Source organism: Phyllobates terribilis, unplaced genomic scaffold (genome assembly GCF_046119375.1).
Source record: "Phyllobates terribilis strain yellow unplaced genomic scaffold, ASM4611937v1 Scaffold_472__1_contigs__length_1415193, whole genome shotgun sequence".
NCBI classification, from domain to species: domain Eukaryota; kingdom Metazoa; phylum Chordata; class Amphibia; order Anura; family Dendrobatidae; genus Phyllobates; species Phyllobates terribilis.
Genome location: NW_027363232.1, coordinates 339,435 through 360,040, shown reverse-complemented (window position 1 = coordinate 360,040; position 20,606 = coordinate 339,435). Strand labels below are relative to the sequence as shown.

Here is a 20,606-nt window from a genome sequence, read left to right as displayed (position 1 = left end):
TTTTTGGTTTGCTACAATGCCTTTTCTGAAACGTTGTCTCCTTCTGCTGGAACACTGACTTCTTTCATTTAATGCCTGCAGACTATAAAAGAGAACCCAACCCAAAAAGTTTGGTTGATTAGTCTGTGGCATTCTGTTAAACTGTTGCTTATGGCGGTCTCTGTGAGCTTCTCAGCGACATTCAGCCAGCCAGGTATCCTGCCTGCAGTAGATGGAATGTGGCAATGGAACGCTGGCTGCGCGTGTCATAATAGGCTCTGAGCCTTTATATACCTGTGCACAGCAGCAGCCACCTTCAGTCTGCTGCTGGACAGCCAGCAGCAGCAGCAGGAGAGGTATGTAATCAGGAGCCCTCCTGCTAAGGGTAGACAGCTGCTCGTTCCACCCCACCCCCCACCTTAATTGGTTCTCCTCCCTTCCAACGGTGTTGAGGCGGGTGGGAACAGCAGGGGGTGAAGGTGCTGTGTTTAAAGAGGTGGAGTTATGCAGATCTAAAACGCGTGGATTGCAGCAGCAGCAAGCCGAAAAGTGCAGGCATGTAAGGGATCTAGAGGTTGACAACATGTCTTCTTAACGGGAGTCCAGGAGCTCATCTCCACAAATGGACTTTTCAGGATCCTTGGGTGGCTCCGTAGTTTGAAACCAATTCTGGTTATCGCTTCTCGGCCTTTTGGCTAAGATCAAGTGTAGTATCTGTTCTTATCAGTTTAATATCTGATACGTCCCCTATCTGGGGACCATATATTAAATGGATTTTTAGAACAGGGAGATGGAAAAAGAGCTTGCTCTGTCCACTCCACGCATTGACCTGGTATTGCAGTATCTCCAGGACCGGTGCACCCCTTCTTTAATGCAGTTTCTAAAATCAGAAAGAATTGAATTCAATGTTTTTTGTTCATTTTGCTTGTTTGTCGGATTTTGGGATGGACTCTTTGGCTTTGCTTTTCTTCTCCTCATTGGATTTTTCATGTTCAAAGTTGCAGAAGCCAGATTACAAGCTCATTTTGGTTCAACTTCAGCAACTGTGCATTGCATTGCCATGTAATGTGATGCAATGCTATCTTTCTAGCTCTCCCTTTTTACTTCCTTTTGGATAAACAGACATATTAGGCAAGCATTTTGGAGCTTTCACCTAAATAACTACAGGTGGTGAGATAAGCTGCACAATATAATTGACCTTTCAGTATATTGTTGCACACACACCATCTATTTAGCAAATGCCCTTGTTATCAACAGCAGCCTTTTAAACTCACCTGAGCTAACAGGTATGTGCGCTGGTTACTCTGCTGCGCTTAAAATTTCTTTTTTGGTTTGCTACAATGCCTTTTCTGAAACGTTGTCTCCTTCTGCTGGAACACTGACTTCTTTAATTTAATGCCTGCAGACTATAAAAGAGAACCCAACCCAAAAAGTTTGGTTGATTAGTCTGTGGCATTCTGTTAAACTGTTGCTTATGGCGGTCTCTGTGAGCTTCTCAGCGACATTCAGCCAGCCAGGTATCCTGCCTGCAGTAGATGGAATGTGGCAATGGAACGCTGGCTGCGCGTGTCATAATAGGCTCTGAGCCTTTATATACCTGTGCACAGCAGCAGCCACCTTCAGTCTGCTGCTGGACAGCCAGCAGCAGCAGCAGCAGTAGAGGTATGTAATCAGGAGCCCTCCTGCTAAGGGTAGACAGCTGCTCGTTCCACCCCACCCCCCGCCTTAATTGGTTCTCCTCCCTTTCAACGGAGTTGAGGCGGGTGGGAACAGCAGGGGGTGAAGGTGCTGTGTTTAAAGAGGTGGAGTTATGCAGATCTAAAACGCGTGGATTGCAGCAGCAGCAAGCCGAAAAGTGCAGGCATGTAAGGGATCTAGAGGTTGACAACATGTCTTCTTAACGGGAGTCCAGGAGCTCATCTCCACAAATGGACTTTTCAGGATCCTTGGGTGGCTCCGTAGTTTGAAACCAATTCTGGTTATCGCTTCTCGGCCTTTTGGCTAAGATCAAGTGTAGTATCTGTTCTTATCAGTTTAATATCTGATACGTCCCCTATCTGGGGACCATATATTAAATGGATTTTTAGAACAGGGAGATGGAAAAAGAGCTTGCTCTGTCCACTCCACGCATTGACCTGGTATTGCAGTATCTCCAGGACCGGTGCACCCCTTCTTTAATGCAGTTTCTAAAATCAGAAAGAATTGAATTCAATGTTTTTTGTTCATTTTGCTTGTTTGTCGGATTTTGGGATGGACTCTTTGGCTTTGCTTTTCTTCTCCTCATTGGATTTTTCATGTTCAAAGTTGCAGAAGCCAGATTACAAGCTCATTTTGGTTCAACTTCAGCAACTGTGCATTGCATTGCCATGTAATGTGATGCAATGCTATCTTTCTAGCTCTCCCTTTTTACTTCCTTTTGGATAAACAGACATATTAGGCAAGCATTTTGGAGCTTTCACCTAAATAACTACAGGTGGTGAGATAAGCTGCACAATATAATTGACCTTTCAGTATATTGTTGCACACACACCATCTATTTAGCAAATGCCCTTGTTATCAACAGCAGCCTTTTAAACTCACCTGAGCTAACAGGTATGTGCGCTGGTTACTCTGCTGCGCTTAAAATTTCTTTTTTGGTTTGCTACAATGCCTTTTCTGAAACGTTGTCTCCCTCTGCTGGAACACTGACTTCTTTCATTTAATGCCTGCAGACTATAAAAGAGAACCCAACCCAAAAAGTTTGGTTGATTAGTCTGTGGCATTCTGTTAAACTGTTGCTTATGGCGGTCTCTGTGAGCTTCTCAGCGACATTCAGCCAGCCAGGTATCCTGCCTGCAGTAGATGGAATGTGGCAATGGAACGCTGGCTGCGCGTGTCATAATAGGCTCTGAGCCTTTATATACCTGTGCACAGCAGCAGCCACCTTCAGTCTACTGCTGGACAGCCAGCAGCAGCAGCAGCAGGAGAGGTATGTAATCAGGAGCCCTCCTGCTAAGGGTAGACAGCTGCTCGTTCCACCCCACCCCCCGCCTTAATTGGTTCTCCTCCCTTCCAACGGTGTTGAGGCGGGTGGGAACAGCAGGGGGTGAAGGTGCTGTGTTTAAAGAGGTGGAGTTATGCAGATCTAAAACGCGTGGATTGCAGCAGCAGCAAGCCGAAAAGTGCAGGCATGTAAGGGATCTAGAGGTTGACAACATGTCTTCTTAACGGGAGTCCAGGAGCTCATCTCCACAAATGGACTTTTCAGGATCCTTGGGTGGCTCCGTAGTTTGAAACCAATTCTGGTTATCGCTTCTCGGCCTTTTGGCTAAGATCAAGTGTAGTATCTGTTCTTATCAGTTTAATATCTGATACGTCCCCTATCTGGGGACCATATATTAAATGGATTTTTAGAACAGGGAGATGGAAAAAGAGCTTGCTCTGTCCACTCCACGCATTGACCTGGTATTGCAGTATCTCCAGGACCGGTGCACCCCTTCTTTAATGCAGTTTCTAAAATCAGAAAGAATTGAATTCAATGTTTTTTGTTCATTTTGCTTGTTTGTCGGATTTTGGGATGGACTCTTTGGCTTTGCTTTTCTTCTCCTCATTGGATTTTTCATGTTCAAAGTTGCAGAAGCCAGATTACAAGCTCATTTTGGTTCAACTTCAGCAACTGTGCATTGCATTGCCATGTAATGTGATGCAATGCTATCTTTCTAGCTCTCCCTTTTTACTTCCTTTTGGATAAACAGACATATTAGGCAAGCATTTTGGAGCTTTCACCTAAATAACTACAGGTGGTGAGATAAGCTGCACAATATAATTGACCTTTCAGTATATTGTTGCACACACACCATCTATTTAGCAAATGCCCTTGTTATCAACAGCAGCCTTTTAAACTCACCTGAGCTAACAGGTATGTGCGCTGGTTACTCTGCTGCGCTTAAAATTTCTTTTTTGGTTTGCTACAATGCCTTTTCTGAAACGTTGTCTCCTTCTGCTGGAACACTGACTTCTTTCATTTAATGCCTGCAGACTATAAAAGAGAACCCAACCCAAAAAGTTTGGTTGATTAGTCTGTGGCATTCTGTTAAACTGTTGCTTATGGCGGTCTCTGTGAGCTTCTCAGCGACATTCAGCCAGCCAGGTATCCTGCCTGCAGTAGATGGAATGTGGCAATGGAACGCTGGCTGCGCGTGTCATAATAGGCTCTGAGCCTTTATATACCTGTGCACAGCAGCAGCCACCTTCAGTCTGCTGCTGGACAGCCAGCAGCAGCAGGAGAGGTATGTAATCAGGAGCCCTCCTGCTAAGGGTAGACAGCTGCTCGTTCCACCCCACCCCCCGCCTTAATTGGTTCTCCTCCCTTCCAACGGTGTTGAGGCGGGTGGGAACAGCAGGGGGTGAAGGTGCTGTGTTTAAAGAGGTGGAGTTATGCAGATCTAAAACGCGTGGATTGCAGCAGCAGCAAGCCGAAAAGTGCAGGCATGTAAGGGATCTAGAGGTTGACAACATGTCTTCTTAACGGGAGTCCAGGAGCTCATCTCCACAAATGGACTTTTCAGGATCCTTGGGTGGCTCCGTAGTTTGAAACCAATTCTGGTTATCGCTTCTCGGCCTTTTGGCTAAGATCAAGTGTAGTATCTGTTCTTATCAGTTTAATATCTGATACGTCCCCTATCTGGGGACCATATATTAAATGGATTTTTAGAACAGGGAGATGGAAAAAGAGCTTGCTCTGTCCACTCCACGCATTGACCTGGTATTGTAGTATCTCCAGGACCGGTGCACCCCTTCTTTAATGCAGTTTCTAAAATCAGAAAGAATTGAATTCAATGTTTTTTGTTCATTTTGCTTGTTTGTCGGATTTTGGGATGGACTCTTTGGCTTTGCTTTTCTTCTCCTCATTGGATTTTTCATGTTCAAAGTTGCAGAAGCCAGATTACAAGCTCATTTTGGTTCAACTTCAGCAACTGTGCATTGCATTGCCATGTAATGTGATGCAATGCTATCTTTCTAGCTCTCCCTTTTTACTTCCTTTTGGATAAACAGACATATTAGGCAAGCATTTTGGAGCTTTCACCTAAATAACTACAGGTGGTGAGATAAGCTGCACAATATAATTGACCTTTCAGTATATTGTTGCACACACACCATCTATTTAGCAAATGCCCTTGTTATCAACAGCAGCCTTTTAAACTCACCTGAGCTAACAGGTATGTGCGCTGGTTACTCTGCTGCGCTTAAAATTTCTTTTTTGGTTTGCTACAATGCCTTTTCTGAAACGTTGTCTCCTTCTGCTGGAACACTGACTTCTTTAATTTAATGCCTGCAGACTATAAAAGAGAACCCAACCCAAAAAGTTTGGTTGATTAGTCTGTGGCATTCTGTTAAACTGTTGCTTATGGCGGTCTCTGTGAGCTTCTCAGCGACATTCAGCCAGCCAGGTATCCTGCCTGCAGTAGATGGAATGTGGCAATGGAACGCTGGCTGCGCGTGTCATAATAGGCTCTGAGCCTTTATATACCTGTGCACAGCAGCAGCCACCTTCAGTCTGCTGCTGGACAGCCAGCAGCAGCAGCAGCAGGAGAGGTATGTAATCAGGAGCCCTCCTGCTAAGGGTAGACAGCTGCTCGTTCCACCCCACCCCCCGCCTTAATTGGTTCTCCTACCTTCCAACGGTGTTGAGGCGGGTGGGAACAGCAGGGGGTGAAGGTGCTGTGTTTAAAGAGGTGGAGTTATGCAGATCTAAAACGCGTGGATTGCAGCAGCAGCAAGCCGAAAAGTGCAGGCATGTAAGGGATCTAGAGGTTGACAACATGTCTTCTTAACGGGAGTCCAGGAGCTCATCTCCACAAATGGACTTTTCAGGATCCTTGGGTGGCTCCGTAGTTTGAAACCAATTCTGGTTATCGCTTCTCGGCCTTTTGGCTAAGATCAAGTGTAGTATCTGTTCTTATCAGTTTAATATCTGATACGTCCCCTATCTGGGGACCATATATTAAATGGATTTTTAGAACAGGGAGATGGAAAAAGAGCTTGCTTTGTCCACTCCACGCATTGACCTGGTATTGCAGTATCTCCAGGACCGGTGCACCCCTTCTTTAATGCAGTTTCTAAAATCAGAAAGAATTGAATTCAATGTTTTTTGTTCATTTTGCTTGTTTGTCGGATTTTGGGATGGACTCTTTGGCTTTGCTTTTCTTCTCCTCATTGGATTTTTCATGTTCAAAGTTGCAGAAGCCAGATTACAAGCTCATTTTGGTTCAACTTCAGCAACTGTGCATTGCATTGCCATGTAATGTGATGCAATGCTATCTTTCTAGCTCTCCCTTTTTACTTCCTTTTGGATAAACAGACATATTAGGCAAGCATTTTGGAGCTTTCACCTAAATAACTACAGGTGGTGAGATAAGCTGCACAATATAATTGACCTTTCAGTATATTGTTGCACACACACCATCTATTTAGCAAATGCCCTTGTTATCAACAGCAGCCTTTTAAACTCACCTGAGCTAACAGGTATGTGCGCTGGTTACTCTGCTGCGCTTAAAATTTCTTTTTTGGTTTGCTACAATGCCTTTTCTGAAACGTTGTCTCCTTCTGCTGGAACACTGACTTCTTTAATTTAATGCCTGCAGACTATAAAAGAGAACCCAACCCAAAAAGTTTGGTTGATTAGTCTGTGGCATTCTGTTAAACTGTTGCTTATGGCGGTCTCTGTGAGCTTCTCAGCGACATTCAGCCAGCCAGGTATCCTGCCTGCAGTAGATGGAATGTGGCAATGGAACGCTGGCTGCGCGTGTCATAATAGGCTCTGAGCCTTTATATACCTGTGCACAGCAGCAGCCACCTTCAGTCTGCTGCTGGACAGCCAGCAGCAGCAGCAGCAGGAGAGGTATGTAATCAGGAGCCCTCCTGCTAAGGGTAGACAGCTGCTCGTTCCACCCCACCCCCCGCCTTAATTGGTTCTCCTCCCTTCCAACGGTGTTGAGGCGGGTGGGAACAGCAGGGGGTGAAGGTGCTGTGTTTAAAGAGGTGGAGTTATGCAGATCTAAAACGCGTGGATTGCAGCAGCAGCAAGCCGAAAAGTGCAGGCATGTAAGGGATCTAGAGGTTGACAACATGTCTTCTTAACGGGAGTCCAGGAGCTCATCTCCACAAATGGACTTTTCAGGATCCTTGGGTGGCTCCGTAGTTTGAAACCAATTCTGGTTATCGCTTCTCGGCCTTTTGGCTAAGATCAAGTGTAGTATCTGTTCTTATCAGTTTAATATCTGATACGTCCCCTATCTGGGGACCATATATTAAATGGATTTTTAGAACAGGGAGATGGAAAAAGAGCTTGCTCTGTCCACTCCACGCATTGACCTGGTATTGCAGTATCTCCAGGACCGGTGCACCCCTTCTTTAATGCAGTTTCTAAAATCAGAAAGAATTGAATTCAATGTTTTTTGTTCATTTTGCTTGTTTGTCGGATTTTCGGATGGACTCTTTGGCTTTGCTTTTCTTCTCCTCATTGGATTTTTCATGTTCAAAGTTGCAGAAGCCAGATTACAAGCTCATTTTGGTTCAACTTCAGCAACTGTGCATTGCATTGCCATGTAATGTGATGCAATGCTATCTTTCTAGCTCTCCCTTTTTACTTCCTTTTGGATAAACAGACATATTAGGCAAGCATTTTGGAGCTTTCACCTAAATAACTACAGGTGGTGAGATAAGCTGCACAATATAATTGACCTTTCAGTATATTGTTGCACACACACCATCTATTTAGCAAATGCCCTTGTTATCAACAGCAGCCTTTTAAACTCACCTGAGCTAACAGGTATATGCGCTGGTTACTCTGCTGCGCTTAAAATTTCTTTTTTGGTTTGCTACAATGCCTTTTCTGAAACGTTGTCTCCTTCTGCTGGAACACTGACTTCTTTCATTTAATGCCTGCAGACTATAAAAGAGAACCCAACCCAAAAAGTTTGGTTGATTAGTCTGTGGCATTCTGTTAAACTGTTGCTTATGGCGGTCTCTGTGAGCTTCTCAGCGACATTCAGCCAGCCAGGTATCCTGCCTGCAGTAGATGGAATGTGGCAATGGAACGCTGGCTGCGCGTGTCATAATAGGCTCTGAGCCTTTATATACCTGTGCACAGCAGCAGCCACCTTCAGTCTGCTGCTGGACAGCCAGCAGCAGCAGCAGCAGGAGAGGTATGTAATCAGGAGCCCTCCTGCTAAGGGTAGACAGCTGCTCGTTCCACCCCACCCCCCGCCTTAATTGGTTCTCCTCCCTTCCAACGGTGTTGAGGCGGGTGGGAACAGCAGGGGGTGAAGGTGCTGTGTTTAAAGAGGTGGAGTTATGCAGATCTAAAACGCGTGGATTGCAGCAGCAGCAAGCCGAAAAGTGCAGGCATGTAAGGGATCTAGAGGTTGACAACATGTCTTCTTAACGGGAGTCCAGGAGCTCATCTCCACAAATGGACTTTTCAGGATCCTTGGGTGGCTCCGTAGTTTGAAACCAATTCTGGTTATCGCTTCTCGGCCTTTTGGCTAAGATCAAGTGTAGTATCTGTTCTTATCAGTTTAATATCTGATACGTCCCCTATCTGGGGACCATATATTAAATGGATTTTTAGAACAGGGAGATGGAAAAAGAGCTTGCTCTGTCCACTCCACGCATTGACCTGGTATTGCAGTATCTCCAGGACCGGTGCACCCCTTCTTTAATGCAGTTTCTAAAATCAGAAAGAATTGAATTCAATTTTTTTTGTTCATTTTGCTTGTTTGTCGGATTTTGGGATGGACTCTTTGGCTTTGCTTTTCTTCTCCTCATTGGATTTTTCATGTTCAAAGTTGCAGAAGCCAGATTACAAGCTCATTTTGGTTCAACTTCAGCAACTGTGCATTGCATTGCCATGTAATGTGATGCAATGCTATCTTTCTAGCTCTCCCTTTTTACTTCCTTTTGGATAAACAGACATATTAGGCAAGCATTTTGGAGCTTTCACCTAAATAACTACAGGTGGTGAGATAAGCTGCACAATATAATTGACCTTTCAGTATATTGTTGCACACACACCATCTATTTAGCAAATGCCCTTGTTATCAACAGCAGCCTTTTAAACTCACCTGAGCTAACAGGTATGTGCGCTGGTTACTCTGCTGCGCTTAAAATTTCTTTTTTGGTTTGCTACAATGCCTTTTCTGAAACGTTGTCTCCTTCTGCTGGAACACTGACTTCTTTCATTTAATGCCTGCAGACTATAAAAGAGAACCCAACCCAAAAAGTTTGGTTGATTAGTCTGTGGCATTCTGTTAAACTGTTGCTTATGGCGGTCTCTGTGAGCTTCTCAGCGACATTCAGCCAGCCAGGTATCCTGCCTGCAGTAGATGGAATGTGGCAATGGAACGCTGGCTGCGCGTGTCATAATAGGCTCTGAGCCTTTATATACCTGTGCACAGCAGCAGCCACCTTCAGTCTGCTGCTGGACAGCCAGCAGCAGCAGCAGCAGGAGAGGTATGTAATCAGGAGCCCTCCTGCTAAGGGTAGACAGCTGCTCGTTCCACCCCACCCCCCGCCTTAATTGGTTCTCCTCCCTTCCAACGGTGTTGAGGCGGGTGGGAACAGCAGGGGGTGAAGGTGCTGTGTTTAAAGAGGTGGAGTTATGCAGATCTAAAACGCGTGGATTGCAGCAGCAGCAAGCCGAAAAGTGCAGGCATGTAAGGGATCTAGAGGTTGACAACATGTCTTCTTAACGGGAGTCCAGGAGCTCATCTCCACAAATGGACTTTTCAGGATCCTTGGGTGGCTCCGTAGTTTGAAACCAATTCTGGTTATCGCTTCTCGGCCTTTTGGCTAAGATCAAGTGTAGTATCTGTTCTTATCAGTTTAATATCTGATACGTCCCCTATCTGGGGACCATATATTAAATGGATTTTTAGAACAGGGAGATGGAAAAAGAGCTTGCTCTGTCCACTCCACGCATTGACCTGGTATTGCAGTATCTCCAGGACCGGTGCACCCCTTCTTTAATGCAGTTTCTAAAATCAGAAAGAATTGAATTCAATGTTTTTTGTTCATTTTGCTTGTTTGTCGGATTTTGGGATGGACTCTTTGGCTTTGCTTTTCTTCTCCTCATTGGATTTTTCATGTTCAAAGTTGCAGAAGCCAGATTACAAGCTCATTTTGGTTCAACTTCAGCAACTGTGCATTGCATTGCCATGTAATGTGATGCAATGCTATCTTTCTAGCTCTCCCTTTTTACTTCCTTTTGGATAAACAGACATATTAGGCAAGCATTTTGGAGCTTTCACCTAAATAACTACAGGTGGTGAGTTAAGCTGCACAATATAATTGACCTTTCAGTATATTGTTGCACACACACCATCTATTTAGCAAATGCCCTTGTTATCAACAGCAGCCTTTTAAACTCACCTGAGCTAACAGGTATGTGCGCTGGTTACTCTGCTGCGCTTAAAATTTCTTTTTTGGTTTGCTACAATGCCTTTTCTGAAACGTTGTCTCCTTCTGCTGGAACACTGACTTCTTTCATTTAATGCCCGCAGACTATAAAAGAGAACCCAACCCAAAAAGTTTCGTTGATTAGTCTGTGGCATTCTGTTAAACTGTTGCTTATGGCGGTCTCTGTGAGCTTCTCAGCGACATTCAGCCAGCCAGGTATCCTGCCTGCAGTAGATGGAATGTGGCAATGGAACGCTGGCTGCGCGTGTCATAATAGGCTCTGAGCCTTTATATACCTGTGCACAGCAGCAGCCACCTTCAGTCTGCTGCTGGACAGCCAGCAGCAGCAGCAGCAGGAGAGGTATGTAATCAGGAGCCCTCCTGCTAAGGGTAGACAGCTGCTCGTTCCACCCCACCCCCCGCCTTAATTGGTTCTCCTACCTTCCAACGGTGTTGAGGCGGGTGGGAACAGCAGGGGGTGAAGGTGCTGTGTTTAAAGAGGTGGAGTTATGCAGATCTAAAACGCGTGGATTGCAGCAGCAGCAAGCCGAAAAGTGCAGGCATGTAAGGGATCTAGAGGTTGACAACATGTCTTCTTAACGGGAGTCCAGGAGCTCATCTCCACAAATGGACTTTTCAGGATCCTTGGGTGGCTCCGTAGTTTGAAACCAATTCTGGTTATCGCTTCTCGGCCTTTTGGCTAAGATCAAGTGTAGTATCTGCTCTTATCAGTTTAATATCTGATACGTCCCCTATCTGGGGACCATATATTAAATGGATTTTTAGAACAGGGAGATGGAAAAAGAGCTTGCTCTGTCCACTCCACGCATTGACCTGGTATTGCAGTATCTCCAGGACCGGTGCACCCCTTCTTTAATGCAGTTTCTAAAATCAGAAAGAATTGAATTCAATGTTTTTTGTTCATTTTGCTTGTTTGTCGGATTTTGGGATGGACTCTTTGGCTTTGCTTTTCTTCTCCTCATTGGATTTTTCATGTTCAAAGTTGCAGAAGCCAGATTACAAGCTCATTTTGGTTCAACTTCAGCAACTGTGCATTGCATTGCCATGTAATGTGATGCAATGCTATCTTTCTAGCTCTCCCTTTTTACTTCCTTTTGGATAAACAGACATATTAGGCAAGCATTTTGGAGCTTTCACCTAAATAACTACAGGTGGTGAGATAAGCTGCACAATATAATTGACCTTTCAGTATATTGTTGCACACACACCATCTATTTAGCAAATGCCGTTGTTATCAACAGCAGCCTTTTAAACTCACCTGAGCTAACAGGTATGTGCGCTGGTTACTCTGCTGCGCTTAAAATTTCTTTTTTGGTTTGCTACAATGCCTTTTCTGAAACGTTGTCTCCTTCTGCTGGAACACTGACTTCTTTCATTTAATGCCTGCAGACTATAAAAGAGAACCCAACCCAAAAAGTTTGGTTGATTAGTCTGTGGCATTCTGTTAAACTGTTGCTTATGGCGGTCTCTGTGAGCTTCTCAGCGACATTCAGCCAGCCAGGTATCCTGCCTGCAGTAGATGGAATGTGGCAATGGAACGCTGGCTGCGCGTGTCATAATAGGCTCTGAGCCTTTATATACCTGTGCACAGCAGCAGCCACCTTCAGTCTGCTGCTGGACAGCCAGCAGCAGCAGCAGCAGGAGAGGTATGTAATCAGGAGCCCTCCTGCTAAGGGTAGACAGCTGCTCGTTCCACCCCACCCCCCGCCTTAATTGGTTCTCCTCCCTTCCAACGGTGTTGAGGCGGGTGGGAACAGCAGGGGGTGAAGGTGCTGTGTTTAAAGAGGTGGAGTTATGCAGATCTAAAACGCGTGGATTGCAGCAGCAGCAAGCCGAAAAGTGCAGGCATGTAAGGGATCTAGAGGTTGACAACATGTCTTCTTAACGGGAGTCCAGGAGCTCATCTCCACAAATGGACTTTTCAGGATCCTTGGGTGGCTCCGTAGTTTGAAACCAATTCTGGTTATCGCTTCTCGGCCTTTTGGCTAAGATCAAGTGTAGTATCTGTTCTTATCAGTTTAATATCTGATACGTCCTCTATCTGGGGACCATATATTAAATGGATTTTTAGAACAGGGAGATGGAAAAAGAGCTTGCTCTGTCCACTCCACGCATTGACCTGGTATTGCAGTATCTCCAGGACCGGTGCACCCCTTCTTTAATGCAGTTTCTAAAATCAGAAAGAATTGAATTCAATGTTTTTTGTTCATTTTGCTTGTTTGTCGGATTTTGGGATGGACTCTTTGGCTTTGCTTTTCTTCTCCTCATTGGATTTTTCATGTTCAAAGTTGCAGAAGCCAGATTACAAGCTCATTTTGGTTCAACTTCAGCAACTGTGCATTGCATTGCCATGTAATGTGATGCAATGCTATCTTTCTAGCTCTCCCTTTTTACTTCCTTTTGGATAAACAGACATATTAGGCAAGCATTTTGGAGCTTTCACCTAAATAACTACAGGTGGTGAGATAAGCTGCACAATATAATTGACCTTTCAGTATATTGTTGCACACACACCATCTATTTAGCAAATGCCCTTGTTATCAACAGCAGCCTTTTAAACTCACCTGAGCTAACAGGTATGTGCGCTGGTTACTCTGCTGCGCTTAAAATTTCTTTTTTGGTTTGCTACAATGCCTTTTCTGAAACGTTGTCTCCTTCTGCTGGAACACTGACTTCTTTCATTTAATGCCTGCAGACTATAAAAGAGAACCCAACCCAAAAAGTTTGGTTGATTAGTCTGTGGCATTCTGTTAAACTGTTGCTTATGGCGGTCTCTGTGAGCTTCTCAGCGACATTCAGCCAGCCAGGTATCCTGCCTGCAGTAGATGGAATGTGGCAATGGAACGCTGGCTGCGCGTGTCATAATAGGCTCTGAGCCTTTATATACCTGTGCACAGCAGCAGCCACCTTCAGTCTGCTGCTGGACAGCCAGCAGCAGCAGCAGCAGGAGAGGTATGTAATCAGGAGCCCTCCTGCTAAGGGTAGACAGCTGCTCGTTCCACCCCACCCCCTGCCTTAATTGGTTCTCCTCCCTTCCAACGGTGTTGAGGCGGGTGGGAACAGCAGGGGGTGAAGGTGCTGTGTTTAAAGAGGTGGAGTTATGCAGATCTAAAACGCGTGGATTGCAGCAGCAGCAAGCCGAAAAGTGCAGGCATGTAAGGGATCTAGAGGTTGACAACATGTCTTCTTAACGGGAGTCCAGGAGCTCATCTCCACAAATGGACTTTTCAGGATCCTTGGGTGGCTCCGTAGTTTGAAACCAATTCTGGTTATCGCTTCTCGGCCTTTTGGCTAAGATCAAGTGTAGTATCTGTTCTTATCAGTTTAATATCTGATACGTCCCCTATCTGGGGACCATATATTAAATGGATTTTTAGAACAGGGAGATGGAAAAAGAGCTTGCTCTGTCCACTCCACGCATTGACCTGGTATTGCAGTATCTCCAGGACCGGTGCACCCCTTCTTTAATGCAGTTTCTAAAATCAGAAAGAATTGAATTCAATGTTTTTTGTTCATTTTGCTTGTTTGTCGGATTTTGGGATGGACTCTTTGGCTTTGCTTTTCTTCTCCTCATTGGATTTTTCATGTTCAAAGTTGCAGAAGCCAGATTACAAGCTCATTTTGGTTCAACTTCAGCATCTGTGCATTGCATTGCCATGTAATGTGATGCAATGCTATCTTTCTAGCTCTCCCTTTTTACTTCCTTTTGGATAAACAGACATATTAGGCAAGCATTTTGGAGCTTTCACCTAAATAACTACAGGTGGTGAGATAAGCTGCACAATATAATTGACCTTTCAGTATATTGTTGCACACACACCATCTATTTAGCAAATGCCCTTGTTATCAACAGCAGCCTTTTAAACTCACCTGAGCTAACAGGTATGTGCGCTGGTTACTCTGCTGCGCTTAAAATTTCTTTTTTGGTTTGCTACAATGCCTTTTCTGCAACGTTGTCTCCTTCTGCTGGAACACTGACTTCTTTCATTTAATGCCTGCAGACTATAAAAGAGAACCCAACCCAAAAAGTTTGGTTGATTAGTCTGTGGCATTCTGTTAAACTGTTGCTTATGGCGGTCTCTGTGAGCTTCTCAGCGACATTCAGCCAGCCAGGTATCCTGCCTGCAGTAGATGGAATGTGGCAATGGAACGCTGGCTGCGCGTGTCATAATAGGCTCTGAGCCTTTATATACCTGTGCACAGCAGCAGCCACCTTCAGTCTGCTGCTGGACAGCCAGCAGCAGCAGCAGCAGGAGAGGTATGTAATCAGGAGCCCTCCTGCTAAGGGTAGACAGCTGCTCGTTCCACCCCACCCCCCGCCTTAATTGGTTCTCCTCCCTTCCAACGGTGTTGAGGCGGGTGGGAACAGCAGGGGGTGAAGGTGCTGTGTTTAAAGAGGTGGAGTTATGCAGATCTAAAACGCGTGGATTGCAGCAGCAGCAAGCCGAAAAGTGCAGGCATGTAAGGGATCTAGAGGTTGACAACATGTCTTCTTAACGGGAGTCCAGGAGCTCATCTCCACAAATGGACTTTTCAGGATCCTTGGGTGGCTCCGTAGTTTGAAACCAATTCTGGTTATCGCTTCTCGGCCTTTTGGCTAAGATCAAGTGTAGTATCTGTTCTTATCAGTTTAATATCTGATACGTCCCCTATCTGGGGACCATATATTAAATGGATTTTTAGAACAGGGAGATGGAAAAAGAGCTTGCTCTGTCCACTCCACGCATTGACCTGGTATTGCAGTATCTCCAGGACCGGTGCACCCCTTCTTTAATGCAGTTTCTAAAATCAGAAAGAATTGAATTCAATGTTTTTTGTTCATTTTGCTTGTTTGTCGGATTTTGGGATGGACTCTTTGGCTTTGCTTTTCTTCTCCTCATTGGATTTTTCATGTTCAAAGTTGCAGAAGCCAGATTACAAGCTCATTTTGGTTCAACTTCAGCAACTGTGCATTGCATTGCCATGTAATGTGATGCAATGCTATCTTTCTAGCTCTCCCTTTTTACTTCCTTTTGGATAAACAGACATATTAGGCAAGCATTTTGGAGCTTTCACCTAAATAACTACAGGTGGTGAGATAAGCTGCACAATATAATTGACCTTTCAGTATATTGTTGCACACACACCATCTATTTAGCAAATGCCCTTGTTATCAACAGCAGCCTTTTAAACTCACCTGAGCTAACAGGTATGTGCGCTGGTTACTCTGCTGCGCTTAAAATTTCTTTTTTGGTTTGCTACAATGCCTTTTCTGAAACGTTGTCTCCTTCTGCTGGAACACTGACTTCTTTCATTTAATGCCTGCAGACTATAAAAGAGAACCCAACCCAAAAAGTTTGGTTGATTAGTCTGTGGCATTCTGTTAAACTGTTGCTTATGGCGGTCTCTGTGAGCTTCTCAGCGACATTCAGCCAGCCAGGTATCCTGCCTGCAGTAGATGGAATGTGGCAATGGAACGCTGGCTGCGCGTGTCATAATAGGCTCTGAGCCTTTATATACCTGTGCACAGCAGCAGCCACCTTCAGTCTGCTGCTGGACAGCCAGCAGCAGCAGCAGCAGGAGAGGTATGTAATCAGGAGCCCTCCTGCTAAGGGTAGACAGCTGCTCGTTCCACCCCACCCCCCGCCTTAATTGGTTCTCCTCCCTTCCAACGGTGTTGAGGCGGGTGGGAACAGCAGGGGGTGAAGGTGCTGTGTTTAAAGAGGTGGAGTTATGCAGATCTAAAACGCGTGGATTGCAGCAGCAGCAAGCCGAAAAGTGCAGGCATGTAAGGGATCTAGAGGTTGACAACATGTCTTCTTAACGGGAGTCCAGGAGCTCATCTCCACAAATGGACTTTTCAGGATCCTTGGGTGGCTCCGTAGTTTGAAACCAATTCTGGTTATCGCTTCTCGGCCTTTTGGCTAAGATCAAGTGTAGTATCTGTTCTTATCAGTTTAATATCTGATACGTCCCCTATCTGGGGACCATATATTAAATGGATTTTTAGAACAGGGAGATGGTAAAAGAGCTTGCTCTGTCCACTCCACGCATTGACCTGGAATTGCAGTATCTCCAGGACCGGTGCACCCCTTCTTTAATGCAGTTTCTAAAATCAGAAAGAATTGAATTCAATGTTTTTTGTTCATTTTGCTTGTTTGTCGGATTTTGGGATGGACTCTTTGGCTTTGCTTTTCTTCTCATCATTGGATTTTTCATGTTCAAAGTTGCAGAAGCCAGATTACAAGCTCATTTTGGTTCAACATCAGCAACTGTGCATTGCATTGCCATGTAATGTGATGCAATGCTATCTTTCTAGCTCTCCCTTTTTACTTCCTTTTGGATAAACAGACATATTAGGCAAGCATTTTGGAGCTTTCACCTAAATAACTACAGGTGGTGAGATAAGCTGCACAATATAATTGACCTTTCAGTATATTGTTGCACACACACCATCTATTTAGCAAATGCCCTTGTTATCAACAGCAGCCTTTTAAACTCACCTGAGCTAACAGGTATGTGCGCTGGTTACTCTGCTGCGCTTAAAATTTCTTTTTTGGTTTGCTACAATGCCTTTTCTGAAACGTTGTCTCCTTCTGCTGGAACACTGACTTCTTTCATTTAATGCCTGCAGACTATAAAAGAGAACCCAACCCAAAAAGTTTGGTTGATTAGTCTGTGGCATTCTGTTAAACTGTTGCTTATGGCGGTCTCTGTGAGCTTCTCAGCGACATTCAGCCAGCCAGGTATCCTGCCTGCAGTAGATGGAATGTGGCAATGGAACGCTGGCTGCGCGTGTCATAATAGGCTCTGAGCCTTTATATACCTGTGCACAGCAGCAGCCACCTTCAGTCTGCTGCTGGACAGCCAGCAGCAGCAGCAGCAGGAGAGGTATGTAATCAGGAGCCCTCCTGCTAAGGGTAGACAGCTGCTCGTTCCACCCCACCCCCCGCCTTAATTGGTTCTCCTCCCTTCCAACGGTGTTGAGGCGGGTGGGAACAGCAGGGGGTGAAGGTGCTGTGTTTAAAGAGGTGGAGTTATGCAGATCTAAAACGCGTGGATTGCAGCAGCAGCAAGCCGAAAAGTGCAGGCATGTAAGGGATCTAGAGGTTGACAACATGTCTTCTTAACGGGAGTCCAGGAGCTCATCTCCACAAATGGACATTTCAGGATCCTTGGGTGGCTCCGTAGTTTGAAACCAATTCTGGTTATCGCTTCTCGGCCTTTTGGCTAAGATCAAGTGTAGTATCTGTTCTTATCAGTTTAATATCTGATACGTCCCCTATCTGGGGACCATATATTAAATGGATTTTTAGAACAGGGAGATGGAAAAAGAGCTTGCTCTGTCCACTCCACGCATTGACCTGGTATTGCAGTATCTCCAGGACCGGTGCACCCCTTCTTTAATGCAGTTTCTAAAATCAGAAAGAATTGAATTCAATGTTTTTTGTTCATTTTGCTTGTTTGTCGGATTTTGGGATGGACTCTTTGGCTTTGCTTTTCTTCTCCTCATTGGATTTTTCATGTTCAAAGTTGCAGAAGCCAGATTACAAGCTCATTTTGGTTCAACTTCAGCAACTGTGCATTGCATTGCCATGTAATGTGATGCAATGCTATCTTTCTAGCTCTCCCTTTTTACTTCCTTTTGGATAAACAGACATATTAGGCAAGCATTTTGGAGCTTTCACCTAAATAACTACAGGTGGTGAGATAAGCTGCACAATATAATTGACCTTTCAGTATATTGTTGCACACACACCATCTATTTAGCAAATGCCCTTGTTATCAACAGCAGCCTTTTAAACTCACCTGAGCTAACAGGTATGTGCGCTGGTTACTCTGCTGCGCTTAAAATTTCTTTTTTGGTTTGCTACAATGCCTTTTCTGAAACGTTGTCTCCTTCTGCTGGAACACTGACTTCTTTCATTTAATGCCTGCAGACTATAAAAGAGAACCCAACCCAAAAAGTTTGGTTGATTAGTCTGTGGCATTCTGTTAAACTGTTGCTTATGGCGGTCTCTGTGAGCTTCTCAGCGACATTCAGCCAGCCAGGTATCCTGCCTGCAGTAGATGGAATGTGGCAATGGAACGCTGGCTGCGCGTGTCATAATAGGCTCTGAGCCTTTATATACCTGTGCACAGCAGCAGCCACCTTCAGTCTGCTGCTGGACAGCCAGCAGCAGCAGCAGCAGGAGAGGTATGTAATCAGGAGCCCTCCTGCTAAGGGTAGACAGCTGCTCGTTCCACCCCACCCCCCGCCTTAATTGGTTCTCCTCCCTTCCAACGGTGTTGAGGCGGGTGGGAACAGCAGGGGGTGAAGGTGCTGTGTTTAAAGAGGTGGAGTTATGCAGATCTAAAACGCGTGGATTGCAGCAGCAGCAAGCCGAAAAGTGCAGGCATGTAAGGGATCTAGAGGTTGACAACATGTCTTCTTAACGGGAGTCCAGGAGCTCATCTCCACAAATGGACTTTTCAGGATCCTTGGGTGGCTCCGTAGTTTGAAACCAATTCTGGTTATCGCTTCTCGGCCTTTTGGCTAAGATCAAGTGTAGTATCTGTTCTTATCAGTTTAATATCTGATACGTCCCCTATCTGGGGACCATATATTAAATGGATTTTTAGAACAGGGAGATGGAAAAAGAGCTTGCTCTGTCCACTCCACGCATTGACCTGGTATTGCAGTATCTCCAGGACCGGTGCACCCCTTCTTTAATGCAGTTTCTAAAATCAGAAAGAATTGAATTCAATGTTTTTTGTTCATTTTGCTTGTTTGTCGGATTTTGGGATGGACTCTTTGGCTTTGCTTTTCTTCTCCTCATTGGATTTTTCATGTTCAAAGTTGCAGAAGCCAGATTACAAGCTCATTTTGGTTCAACTTCAGCAACTGTGCATTGCATTGCCATGTAATGTGATGCAATGCTATCTTTCTAGCTCTCCCTTTTTACTTCCTTTTGGATAAACAGACATATTAGGCAAGCATTTTGGAGCTTTCACCTAAATAACTACAGGTGGTGAGATAAGCTGCACAATATAATTGACCTTTCAGTATATTGTTGCACACACACCATCTATTTAGCAAATGCCCTTGTTATCAACAGCAGCCTTTTAAACTCACCTGAGCTAACAGGTATGTGCGCTGGTTACTCTGCTGCGCTTAAAATTTCTTTTTTGGTTTGCTACAATGCCTTTTCTGAAACGTTGTCTCCTTCTGCTGGAACACTGACTTCTTTCATTTAATGCCTGCAGACTATAAAAGAGAACCCAACCCAAAAAGTTTGGTTGATTAGTCTGTGGCATTCTGTTAAACTGTTGCTTATGGCGGTCTCTGTGAGCTTCTCAGCGACATTCAGCCAGCCAGGTATCCTGCCTGCAGTAGATGGAATGTGGCAATGGAACGCTGGCTGCGCGTGTCATAATAGGCTCTGAGCCTTTATATACCTGTGCACAGCAGCAGCCACCTTCAGTCTGCTGCTGGACAGCCAGCAGCAGCAGCAGCAGGAGAGGTATGTAATCAGGAGCCCTCCTGCTAAGGGTAGACAGCTGCTCGTTCCACCCCACCCCCCGCCTTAATTGGTTCTCCTCCCTTCCAACGGTGTTGAGGCGGGTGGGAACAGCAGGGGGTGAAGGTGCTGTGTTTAAAGAGGTGGAGTTATGCAGATCTAAAACGCGTGGATTGCAGCAGCAGCAAGCCGAAAAGTGCAGGCATGTAAGGGATCTAGAGGTTGACAACATGTCTTCTTAACGGGAGTCCAGGAGCTCATCTCCACAAATGGACTTTTCAGGATCCTTGGGTGGCTCCGTAGTTTGAAACCAATTCTGGTTATCGCTTCTCGGCCTTTTGGCTAAGATCAAGTGTAGTATCTGTTCTTATCAGTTTAATATCTGATACGTCCCCTATCTGGGGACCATATATTAAATGGATTTTTAGAACAGGGAGATGGAAAAAGAGCTTGCTCTGTCCACTCCACGCATTGACCTGGTATTGCAGTATCTCCAGGACCGGTGCACCCCTTCTTTAATGCAGTTTCTAAAATCAGAAAGAATTGAATTCAATGTTTTTTGTTCATTTTGCTTGTTTGTCGGATTTTGGGATGGACTCTTTGGCTTTGCTTTTCTTCTCCTCATTGGATTTTTCATGTTCAAAGTTGCAGAAGCCAGATTACAAGCTCATTTTGGTTCAACTTCAGCAA

General features: G+C 45.0%; 16 non-coding genes across 16 annotated transcripts; all 16 read left to right on the top strand.

Moving 5' to 3' along the window:
* The first annotated feature begins 654 nt into the window (after positions 1-654).
* Positions 655-845, top strand: LOC141229353 (U2 spliceosomal RNA). Its single transcript, XR_012296047.1, has one exon. It is a non-coding gene; the product is annotated as a U2 spliceosomal RNA (small nuclear RNA).
* A 1,115-nt stretch (positions 846-1,960) lies between these two features.
* Positions 1,961-2,151, top strand: LOC141229352 (U2 spliceosomal RNA). Its single transcript, XR_012296046.1, has one exon. It is a non-coding gene; the product is annotated as a U2 spliceosomal RNA (small nuclear RNA).
* A 1,115-nt stretch (positions 2,152-3,266) lies between these two features.
* On the top strand, positions 3,267-3,457 carry LOC141229350 (U2 spliceosomal RNA). Its single transcript, XR_012296044.1, has one exon. It is a non-coding gene; the product is annotated as a U2 spliceosomal RNA (small nuclear RNA).
* Positions 3,458-4,566: 1,109 nt separating this feature from the next.
* LOC141229372 (U2 spliceosomal RNA) lies at positions 4,567-4,757 on the top strand. Its single transcript, XR_012296066.1, has one exon. It is a non-coding gene; the product is annotated as a U2 spliceosomal RNA (small nuclear RNA).
* A 1,115-nt stretch (positions 4,758-5,872) lies between these two features.
* LOC141229370 (U2 spliceosomal RNA) lies at positions 5,873-6,063 on the top strand. The gene has a single exon (XR_012296064.1). It is a non-coding gene; the product is annotated as a U2 spliceosomal RNA (small nuclear RNA).
* Positions 6,064-7,178: 1,115 nt separating this feature from the next.
* LOC141229349 (U2 spliceosomal RNA) lies at positions 7,179-7,369 on the top strand. The gene has a single exon (XR_012296043.1). It is a non-coding gene; the product is annotated as a U2 spliceosomal RNA (small nuclear RNA).
* Positions 7,370-8,484: 1,115 nt separating this feature from the next.
* Positions 8,485-8,675, top strand: LOC141229348 (U2 spliceosomal RNA). Its single transcript, XR_012296042.1, has one exon. It is a non-coding gene; the product is annotated as a U2 spliceosomal RNA (small nuclear RNA).
* Positions 8,676-9,790: 1,115 nt separating this feature from the next.
* LOC141229347 (U2 spliceosomal RNA) lies at positions 9,791-9,981 on the top strand. Its single transcript, XR_012296041.1, has one exon. It is a non-coding gene; the product is annotated as a U2 spliceosomal RNA (small nuclear RNA).
* A 1,115-nt stretch (positions 9,982-11,096) lies between these two features.
* Positions 11,097-11,287, top strand: LOC141229381 (U2 spliceosomal RNA). The gene has a single exon (XR_012296075.1). It is a non-coding gene; the product is annotated as a U2 spliceosomal RNA (small nuclear RNA).
* Positions 11,288-12,402: 1,115 nt separating this feature from the next.
* Positions 12,403-12,593, top strand: LOC141229369 (U2 spliceosomal RNA). Its single transcript, XR_012296063.1, has one exon. It is a non-coding gene; the product is annotated as a U2 spliceosomal RNA (small nuclear RNA).
* Positions 12,594-13,708: 1,115 nt separating this feature from the next.
* Positions 13,709-13,899, top strand: LOC141229346 (U2 spliceosomal RNA). The gene has a single exon (XR_012296040.1). It is a non-coding gene; the product is annotated as a U2 spliceosomal RNA (small nuclear RNA).
* A 1,115-nt stretch (positions 13,900-15,014) lies between these two features.
* On the top strand, positions 15,015-15,205 carry LOC141229345 (U2 spliceosomal RNA). Its single transcript, XR_012296039.1, has one exon. It is a non-coding gene; the product is annotated as a U2 spliceosomal RNA (small nuclear RNA).
* Positions 15,206-16,320: 1,115 nt separating this feature from the next.
* On the top strand, positions 16,321-16,511 carry LOC141229390 (U2 spliceosomal RNA). Its single transcript, XR_012296084.1, has one exon. It is a non-coding gene; the product is annotated as a U2 spliceosomal RNA (small nuclear RNA).
* A 1,115-nt stretch (positions 16,512-17,626) lies between these two features.
* On the top strand, positions 17,627-17,817 carry LOC141229344 (U2 spliceosomal RNA). Its single transcript, XR_012296038.1, has one exon. It is a non-coding gene; the product is annotated as a U2 spliceosomal RNA (small nuclear RNA).
* A 1,115-nt stretch (positions 17,818-18,932) lies between these two features.
* Positions 18,933-19,123, top strand: LOC141229343 (U2 spliceosomal RNA). Its single transcript, XR_012296037.1, has one exon. It is a non-coding gene; the product is annotated as a U2 spliceosomal RNA (small nuclear RNA).
* Positions 19,124-20,238: 1,115 nt separating this feature from the next.
* LOC141229342 (U2 spliceosomal RNA) lies at positions 20,239-20,429 on the top strand. Its single transcript, XR_012296036.1, has one exon. It is a non-coding gene; the product is annotated as a U2 spliceosomal RNA (small nuclear RNA).
* The last annotated feature ends 177 nt before the right edge of the window (positions 20,430-20,606 follow it).